We start from the raw sequence: 10,893 nt of genomic DNA, 5'->3' as shown, positions 1-10,893 counted from the left end.
CAATTTAACAATATCATTATCCACATATTTCTTCTTTTGCATATCACATAGATCAACGAAGCTATTTAGATTGGTAGCGACATCTTCACTAGGAAGGCCGGAAAACAGATCTTTCATAATAAGATTCAGCAAGGCAGCATTAATTTCACAAGATTCAGCATCGGTAAGAGGAGCAATCGGAGTGCTAATAAAATCATTGTTGTTGGTATTGGTAAAGTCACACAATTTAGTGTTATCCTGAGCCATCGTGACAAGCAAGCAAACAAAACACCCAAGCAAACAAAAAGGAAGCGGGCAAATAGAGGCAAATAGAGGAAGAGAGGGAGGATAGAGAGAGAGGGCGAATAAAACAGCAAGTGTGAAGTGGGGGAGAGGAAAACGAGAGGCAAATGACAAATAATGTAATGCAGGAGATAAGGGTATGTGATGGGTACTTGGTATGTTGACTTTTGCGTAGACTCCCCGGCAACGGCGCCAGAAATTCTTCTTGCTACCTCTTGAGCACTGCGTTGGATTTCCTTGAAGAGGAAAGGAGATGCGACAAAGTAGCGTAAGTATTTCCCTAAGTTTTTGAGAACCAAGGTATCAATCCAGTAGGAGGCTACGCGCGAGTCCCTCGTACCTGCACAAAACAAATAACTCCTCACAACCAACGCGATAAGGGCTTGTCAATCCCTTCATGGTCACTTACGAGAGTGAGATCTGATAGATATGATAAGATAATATTTTTTGTATTTTGTGATAAAGATGCAAAGTCTATACCTACTAATAAAGCAAGGTGCGCTTCGCCAATTTTTTCATCCGTTCACCGCCAAAAAGAATTATTTTTTATCCGAGGTGGTACTAAATTCTTATGCGTTCGTCTGCTAAAAAGGGTTTTCCAGAATTTCATACTTGGGCTGCGTGCTGTGGCCCAGCGAAGCCAGCCCACTTATTTTTTTTGCCCATGCAGCTGGGAAAATTCTATTTTCCGCATGGAGCGACAAATAGTCGGAATTTCGCACAGGACAACAGATAAAGAGCTGGCCCAGTTTTCTTTTTTCTGTATTATACTTCTATTTTTATTCTCCTTTCCTATCTCTTTTTTCCCTTTCAAGTTTATTTTTCTTATGTAATTTATTTTATAAATTCAAAATTGTCAAAAAACTTTCAAAACAAAAAAATCGAATTATAGAAAATGTTCGAAATTCCAACATTTTGTGGCTATTTTGAGAAATATTTGGAACTTGAAATTTTTTCCCATGTTTTCAAAAACTTTTATTGTTTTTCAAATTTGTTCGAGATTTCTAAAAAGAACAATGGAATTTTAGAAAATGCTCCAAATTCAAAAAATATTCTTGTTTTAGTTAAATTTTCACAAGTCAAAATAATATTAATAGATACAAAATTTCAAAAATCTCATGCATTTTCAACACATGTTCCTGTGCTAAAAATATGTTCACAAATTCAAATAATATTCATGTTTTTATAAAAAAAATGGTGTTTTCAAGATTTTTTTATGAATTTTAAAGGATTTTCATGTTTCAAATTTTGTTCGCGTTTTTATACAATTCAAAATAAGGTTAAAACATACACATTTTCAAAAAATGTTATGAATTTCCAACACATGTTCCTGTGCAAAAAAATGTTCACAAATTCAAATAATGTTCATGTTTTAATAAAAACGTTGGTGTTTTCAAAAAATATTTGTGAATTTTAAAAGATGTTCATGTTTCAAAAAAATTTCCCATTTTTTTGAAAGTGTACATAATTTTCAAAAGTTTGTTTAGGATTTAAAAAATAGTTCATCTTCATAATTCAGAAACTTCATACCTTAAAATCTCCTTAATTAAAACGAAAAGTAGATTGAATAATTCATGGGCCTTCTCTGGCATACAATGACGTAATAAAACTCTTAAATGCCCTTGATCAATGAATGGAAAAGTAGCAGATTGATTACTTCACACCCGGCGAAATCGAGAAGCTAAATGTTCTTTTTTCACGTGTGCACAGGATTTTGCTTGCACATATAATTCTCACTAATTTTAAATGCATGCTATTTTTTCTCCCGGTGCAACGCACGAGCATATGTGCTAGTAAAATAAAAGCAAAATAATTAACTAAGTATCGGAAGATTAATATGATGAATATATACCCGGGGGGCATAGGTTTCACTAGTGGCTTCTCTCAAGAGCATAAGTATTTTACGGTGGGTGAACGAATTACTGTTATGCAATTGACAGAATTGAGCATAGTTATGAGAATATCTAGGTATGATCATGTATATAGGCATCACGTCCAAAACAAGTCGACCGACTCCTTCCTGCATGTACTACTATTACTCCACTCATCGACCGCTATCAGCATGCATCTAGAGTATTAAGTTCATGAAAACAGAGTAACGCCTTAAGCAAGATGACATGATGTAGAGGGATATATTCATGCAATATGATAAAAACCCCATCTTGTTATCCTCGATGGCAACAATAAAATACGTTCCTTGTTTCCCCTACTGTCACTGGGAAAGGACACCGCAATATTGAACCCAAAGCTAAGCACTTCTCCCATTGCAAGAAAGATCAATCTAGTAGGCCAAACCAAACTGATAATTCGAAGAGACTTGCAAAGATAACCAATCATACATAAAAGAATTCAGAGAAGATTCAAATATTGTTCATAGATAATCTTGATCATAAACACACAATTCATCGGTCTCAACAAACACACCGCAAAAATAAGATTACATCGAATAGATCTCCACAAGAGAGGGGGAGAACATTGTATTGAGATCCAAAAAGAGAGAAGAAGCCATCTAGATAATAACTATGGACCCGAAGGTCTGAAGTAAAATACTCACACTTCATCGGAGAGGCTATGGTGTTATTGTAGAAGCCCTCCGTGATGGATGCCCCCTCCGGCGGAGCTCCGGAACAGGACCCAAGATGGGATCTCATGGATACAGAAAGTTACGACGGTGGAATTAGGGTTTTGGCTCCGTATCTGATCGTTTGCGGGTATGTAGGTATATATAGGAGGAACAAGTACGTCGGTGGAGCAACAGGGGTCCCACAAGGGTGGAGGGTGCGCCTGGGGGGGGGGGGGTAGGCGCGCCCCCTACCTCGTGGCCTCCTCCTTTGTTTCTTGACGTAGGGTCCAAGTCTCCTGGATCATGTTCGGTGAGAAAATCACGTTCCCGAAGGTTTTATTCCGTTTGGACTCCATTTGATATTCCTTTTCTTCGAAACCCTAAAATAGGCAAAAAAATAGCAATTCTAGGCTGGGCCTCCGGTTAATAGGTTGGTCCCAAAAATAATATAAAAGTGGATAATAAAGCCCAATAATGTCTGAAACAGTAGATAATATAGCATGGAGCAATCAAAAATTATAGATGCGTTGGAGACGTATCAAGCATCCCCAAGCTTAATTCCTGCTCGTCCTCGAGTAGGTAAATGATAAAAAAGATAATTTTTGATGTGGAGTGCTACTTGGCATAATTTTAATTTAACTCTTCTTAATTGTGGTATGAATATTCAAATCCGAAAGATTCAAGATAAAAGTTGAATATTGACATAAAAATAATAATACTTCAAGCGTACTAACAAAGCAATCATGTCTTCTCAAAATAACATGGCCAAAGAAAGTTATCCCTACAAAATCATATAGTCTGTCTATGCTCTATCTTCACCACACAAAATATTTAAATCATGCACAACCCCGATGACAAGCCAAGCAATTGTTTCATACTTTTGACATTCTCAAACTTTTTCAATCTTCACGCAATACATGAGCGTGATCCATGGATATAGCACTATATGTGGAATAGAATGGTGGTTGTGGAGAAGACAAAAAGGGAGAAGATAGTCTCACATCAACTAGGCGTATCAATGGGCTATGGAGATGCCCATCAATAGATATCAATGTGAGTGAGTAGGGATTGCCATGCAATGGATGCACTAGAGCTCTGACGCACCCCTACCTGGCGCACCAAATGTCGGATGTGGGGTTCCGGCAAACCCTTAAGGTTCGAACATAGGGGTGCGCGCGAAGTCTTTTCCTCCCACCGATCTACGCCCTAACTCTCTAAGATCTCGGGGACGAACTCGACGAACTCGCAACACGGAAAGACACAAGATTTATACTGGTTCGGGCCACCGTTGTGGTGTAATACCCTACTCCAGTGTGGTGGTGGTGGATTGCCTCTTGGGCTGATGATGAACAATACAATGGGAAGAACAGCCTCCTGAGGTTGAGGTGTTCTTGTGCTTGGCTAACTTGTGTGGGTGAGAGTGGTCTCAGATCTCCCCTTTTGCCTATGGTGGTGGCTAGTCCTACTTATAGAGGTCCTGGTCCTCTTCCCAAATCTTGAGCAGGAAGGGAGCCAACAATGGCGGGCAAATTTGAAGGGGGATAGCTAGTACAAGCTATCCTGACAAAAGTGGTCTTCGCCTGCCAAAGGCTCTGGTGGTGACGCCGTCTTGGGCTCCGCGATGACCTCCGTCTTGCCGTCCTTCTGGTCTTGGTCTTGTTGCACCAAAATGGCAACCTTTGCCTGATGCCTTGGTACTCCTCGCATGCGCTGGTTTCCTTAGCACCAAAGAGGAAACAAGGACGCTGTGCGCGGCTGGCGCCCGCCTGGCGTTGATCGTCATGGCTCACGTCATGAGAGCCTCGTGAGGTTCGCCTCACCTTGATATCTCTGCTCCTCGTGAGCCTCCTTGACTAGGCCGCTCCAGAGGAGGTCTTGTGTCATCCGCCTCGCGAGGCTTTACCCCTTGCGAGGGTCCTGGATTCCTTGTTGATGAAGGTGGGACGTACGGCCTGCTAGTTTAGCCACGCCACGGGCCGCAGGCAGGCAAGTCTGGGGACCCCCGTTCCCAGGACGCCGACAGTAGCCCCCGAGCCCAAGGTGCGCTCAGGCTTGGCTTCGCGGCGAAGCCAAAGGTCAAGTATGGAGCACCACTGGCCCCAAAAGCCTGCGGCCTTGGTTGACGCGTGGGGGCTGATTGTACGTGGGCGTCTCCACTTCCCTACGCTACCCTTGAATCCTCTTGGCTATGCGCCCCCCGCTTCTTACTCAGTTATTCTTCCTTCGCCGCGCCTGACTCTTCCAACCTCCCTGCTTCCCCGAGGCCCTGCTCCTTCCTCCCAATCTGATTGCGCTCCGCCTGCTTCTCCGCCATGGTGCCGAAACAGGCCGAGAAGGGGAAGAAACCTCTGTCCTCACCAACTGCACCTCCATCCTTCGAGCCGGCACTCGGCCGGCCCCGGGTGCTCAATGATGAGGCCATGGACAAGGTGCGCCTCATGCTTGCCTCCAGTTTCAACGAGTGGGGAGCGACGATATCTTGGCCCGCGTCTCACACTCGCATGGCTCGGGCAGTCACCGAGGTTCCGATCTTCATTGAGGCCCTCTAGGCTGGCCTGATTCCTCCCTTCTCCGCTTTCTTCAATGCGGTGCTCGAGCACTATCAGATCCACATGCTCCATCTCGACCCTCAGTCTGTGACCCTTCTTGCTGTCTTCGCCTTCTTGTGCGTGGCCATGGTGGGCATCGCTCCTTCCGTGGCACTCTTCTGCCACTTATTCTCGTTGCATCTCACCGGTCCCCTACAGAGCTCGGGGAGCGTGGGCTTCCAGGCCGTGGCTACGACGGCAGGCGCGGGGATCGACTTCGAGCTTCCTCCATCCACGAGCGAGTTCTGTACTCGATGGGTGTTTGTTGACGCCGGCGTACTCAACCCTCTGCTCCAAGCTCCGGTGGGGCATGCTATTCCAAACTCCGGCTGGGGTCATCAGAAGCTCATGAGCCCCTGCCTTGCCCCCATTTGGGCCAGGCTGAGGTGGTTGAAAGACCTCGGCGTGACTGCGCCCATGGTGGTGAGGGAGTTTGTCAGGCATCGAATCGCTCCACTTCAGGGCCACTCCCGCCCGATGTGGGACTTGCTCCGCAGCCAGGACAACATGAGATTTCAGGAGGAGGGGCTTCCTCTTGCGGCGTGGCAAACAGTGCTCATGGTCCTATCAGGTGTCCCTCTGCCAGACGAGATGCCCAAGAACAGATGCCTGTTGTACCGCTGCGAGAACAAAGTCACATTTGCCATGAACATGCCTTCCTTTGATGAGTGGGGGCTGTCGCCAGTCGGCTTGACGGGGTCCCGCGAGAACCCCGTCATCATGGTCCCCCTCCCTGCCACCGGTGCCGAGCTCGCCCCAGGTGATGGTGCGGGGGGGGGGGGGGGGGGCCCCCCGGGGGGGGGGGGGGGGGGGGGGGGGGGGCGAGCTCCGACGGGGGCCGGCGGCTCAAGTGCCGAGGAGCACATGACGAGAGGTGATCCGGGGGCGTCGTCCTCGGGGGCCTGCGACCCCCCCTGAGGCGTTGGTTGCTGAGGAGACGCAGCATGCGGCTCCCGAGGCTGAGGCTCCAGGAGCCTCGGGAGGTTGCAGTGAGAGGGCACAGGGCTGTTCGCCACGATCGGGCTCCTCTGAATCCATCACTCTTGGTTCTTCTTCGGCTTGCCGCGCACCGGCCGTCACGTCCAGCGCTTTGGTCGTCTTTGTGTGGACTCGAGGAGCTCAGCAAGAGGAAGGGATCCCCCAGTGGCAGCAATATCTTCAGGTCGTTGAAGCGACGGAAGTACATCGCCATTGACGCGTAAGCACCTTATTGCCATGGCTTCCTGTGTGTGGTCTTCTTATTCTGGCGTCTGCCTTTCAGGGCTCCTTCCGTTGATATTGTTGCGTCTTCCGAGAGGCGGCCTCCTCCTTCATCAACTCCCCCATCAACCTTGAGCGTTCCTGGCCGGCCTGCCGCCCTTGGAGCAGGGTCGGTCGAGGGAGCGTCCTCGCCTTCATGGCGCGCTGAGTCCGCGGTTTAGCCGCCCCTCCCCCATGGCCTGGTGTGGAGCTCAGCGGGCGTGCCCAAGACTCCTCCCTTGCTCATGAACAGCCGTTGGTTGACCTCGATCTTCGGTTCCTCTTCAAGAGGCGAGCCCCGATCAGCTTGGGCTCCTCGCGAGGACAGGCTGACGCCAGGCGCGGCGCCAGCCCCCAGCCTTCTGCCGGGAGGTGTGATGTCTACTACACAACCTTCATCTTGTAGATGTTGTTGGGCCTCCAAGTGCAGAGGTTTGTAGGACAGTAGCAAATTTCCCTCAAGTGGATGACCTAAGGTTTATCAATCCATAGGAGGCGTAGGATGAAGATGGTCTCTCTCAAACAACCCTGCAACCAAATAACAAAGAGTCTCTTGTGTCCCCAACACACCCAATACAATGGTAAATTGTATAGGTGCACTAGTTCGGCGAAGAGATGGTGATTCAAGTGCAATATGGATAGTAGATAATAGTTTTTGTAATCTGAAAATATAAAAACAACAAGGTAACTAATGATAAAAGTGAGCGTAAACGGTATTGCAATGCGTTGAAACAAGGCCTAGGGTTCATACTTTCACTAGTGCAAGTTCTCTCAACAATAATAGCATAATTGGATCACATAACTATCTCTCAACATGCAACAAAGAGTCACTCCAAAGTCACTAATAGCGGAAACAAATGAAGAGATTATGGTAGGGTACGAAACCACCTCAAAGTTATTCTTTCCAATCAATCCGTTGGGCTATTCCTATAAGTGTCACAAACAGCCCTAGAGTTCGTACTAGAATAACACCTTAAGACACAAATCAACCAAAACCCTAATGTCACCTAGATACTCCAATGTCACCTCAAGTATCCGTGGGTATGATTATACGATATGCATCACACAATCTCAGATTCATCTATTCAACCAACACATGGAACCTCAAAGAGTGCCCCAAAGTTTCTACCGGAGAATCACGACGAAAACGTGTGCCAACCCCTATGCATAAGTTCATGGGCAGAACTCGCAAGTTGGTCACCAAAACATACATCAAGTGAATCACGTGATATCCCATTGTCACCACAGATACGCATGGCAAGACACACATAAAGTGTTCTCAAATCTTTAAAGACTCAATCCAATAAGATTACTTCAAGGGGAAAACTCAATCCATTACAAGAGAGTAGAGGGGGAGAAGAAACATAAGATCCAACTATAATAGCAAAGCTCGCAATACATCAAGATCGTGCCAAATCAAGAACACGAGAGAGAGAGAGAGAGAGATCAAACACATAGCTACTGGTACATACCCTCAGCCCCGAGGGAGAACTACTCCCTCCTCGTCATGGAGAGCACCGGGACGACGAAGATGGCCACCGGAGAGGGATTCCCCCTCTGACAGGGTGCCAGAATGGGTCTAGATTGGCTTTCGGTGGCTACGGAGGCTTCTGGCGGCGGAACTCCCGATCTATTGTGCTCCCCGATCGTTTTAGGGTATATGGATATATATAGGCGGAAGAAATACATCAGGGGAGCCACCAGGGGGCCACGAGGGTGGAGGGCGCGCCCCCCTGCCTCGTGGCTTCCTCGTTGCTTTCTTGACGTGGACTCCAAGTCTCCTGGGTTGCTTTCCTTCCAAAAATAACTTCTCCAAAAGGTTTCATTCCATTTCAACTCTGTTTGATATTCCTTTTCTTCGAAACACTGAAACAAGGAAAAAAACAGGAACTTGCACTGGGCTCTAGGTCAATAGGTTAGTCCCCAAAAAAATATAAAAGTGGATAATAAAGCCCATAAACATCCAAAACAGATAATATAATAGGATGGAACAATAAAAAATTATAGATACGTAGGAGACGTATCAGCATCCCCAAGCTTAATTCCTGCTTGTCCTCGAGTAGGTAAATGATAAAAAACAGAATTTTTGATATGGAATGCTACCTAACATATTTCTCTAAGTAATTCTCTTCATTTTGGCATGAATGTTCAGATCCATAAGATTCAAGACAAAAAGTTTAATATTGACATAAAAATAATAATACTTCAAGCATACTAACTAAGCAATCATGTCTTCTCAAAATAACATGGCCAAAGAAAGTTCATCCCTACAAAATCATATAGTTTGGTCATGATCCATTTTCGTCACACAAGAATGCTCTCATCATGCACAACCCCGATGAAAAGCCAAGCAATTGTTTCATACTTTAGTAATCTCAAACTTTATAAACCTTCACGCAATAAATGAGCGTGAGCCATGGATATAGCACTATGGGTGGAATATAATATAATGAGGGGGTTATGTGGAGAAGACAAAAAGGAGAAAGTCTCACATCGACGTTCCTAATCAATGGGCTAGGGAGATGCCTATCAATTGATGTCAATGCAAGGAGTAGGGATTGCCATGCAAAGGATGCACTAGAGCTATAAATGTATGAAAGCTCAACAAAAGAAACTAAGTGGGTGTGCATCCAACTTGCTTGCTCATGAAGACCTAGGGCACTTGAGGAGGCCCATTGTTGGAATATACAAGCCAAGTTCTATCATGAAAAATTCCCACTAGTATATGAAAGTGACAAAACAAAAGACTCTCTATCATGAAGATTATAGTGCTACTTTGAAGAACAAGTGTGGCAAAGGATAGTAGCATTGTCCCTTTTTTTATTTTTTTATTTGGCCTTTCCCTTTTTTTGGCCTTTTTTAGGACAATGCTCTATGAATGATGGTCATCACACTTCTATTTACTTACAACTCAAGAATTACAACTCGATACTTAGAACAAGATATGACTCTATATGAATGCCTCCGGCGGTGTACCGGGATTGCGATGAATCAAGCTTGACATGTATGAAAATTTATGAACGGTGGCTTTGCCACAAATACAATGTCAACTACATGATCATGCAAAGCAATATGACAATGATGAACGTGTCATGATAAACGGAATGGTGGAAAAAAATTGCATGGCAATATATATCAGAATGGCTATGGAAATGCCATAATAGGTAGATATGGTGGCTGTTTTGAGGAAGATATAAGGAGGTTTATGTGTGAAAGAGCGTATCATATCACGGGGTTTGGATGCACTGGCGAAGTTTGCACCAACTCTCAATGTGAGAAAGGGCAATGCACGGTACCGAAGAGGCTAGCAATGATGGAAGGGTAAGAGTGCGTATAATCCATGGACTCAACATTAGTCATAAAGAACTCACATACTTATTGCAAAAATCTACAAGTCATCAAAAACCAAGCATTACGTGCATGCTCCTAGGGGGATAGATTGGTAGGAAAAGACCATCGCTCATCCCCGACCGCCACTCATAAGGAACACAATCAAATAACACCTAATGTTTCAAATTTGTTACACAACGTTTACCATACATGTATGCTACGGGACTTGCAAACTTCAAAACAAGTATTTCTCAAATTCACAACTACCCAACTAGCACAACTTTGATATCACTATCTCCATATCTCAAAACAATCATCAAGTAGCAAACTTCTCTTAGTATTCAACGCACTTATATGAAAGTTTTTATTATATCCCTCTTGGATTCCCATCATATTAGGACTAATTTCATAACCAAAGAAAATTACCATGTTGTTTAGGACTCTCAAAATAATATAAGTGAATCATGAGAGTTCATCTATTTCTATAAAATAAAACCACCACCGTTCTCTAAAAGATTTAAGTGAAGCACTAGAGCAAATGACAAACTACTCCGAAAGATATAAGTGAAGATCAATGAGCAGTCGAATAATTATGCAACTAGTGAAGACTCTCTAACATTTAATAATTTCAGATCTTGGTATTTTATTCAAACAGCAAGCAAAACTAAAGAAAATAAAATTACGCTCCAGGCAAAACACATATTATGTGGTGAATAAAAATATAGCTCCAAGTAAAGTTACCGATGAGCGAAGACGAAAGAGGGGATGCCTTCCGGGGCATCCCCAAGCTTAGGCTCTTGGTTGTCCTTGAATATTTCCTTGGGGTGCCTTGGGCATCCCCAAGCTTAGGCTCTAGCCACTCCTTATTCCATAATCCATCGAATCTTTACC

This window comes from Triticum urartu, chromosome 7 (assembly GCF_003073215.2).
Source record: "Triticum urartu cultivar G1812 chromosome 7, Tu2.1, whole genome shotgun sequence".
NCBI lineage: Eukaryota > Viridiplantae > Streptophyta > Magnoliopsida > Poales > Poaceae > Triticum > Triticum urartu.
The sequence above is the reverse complement of the archived record's forward strand: the minus strand, read 5'-3'. Positions refer to the sequence as shown.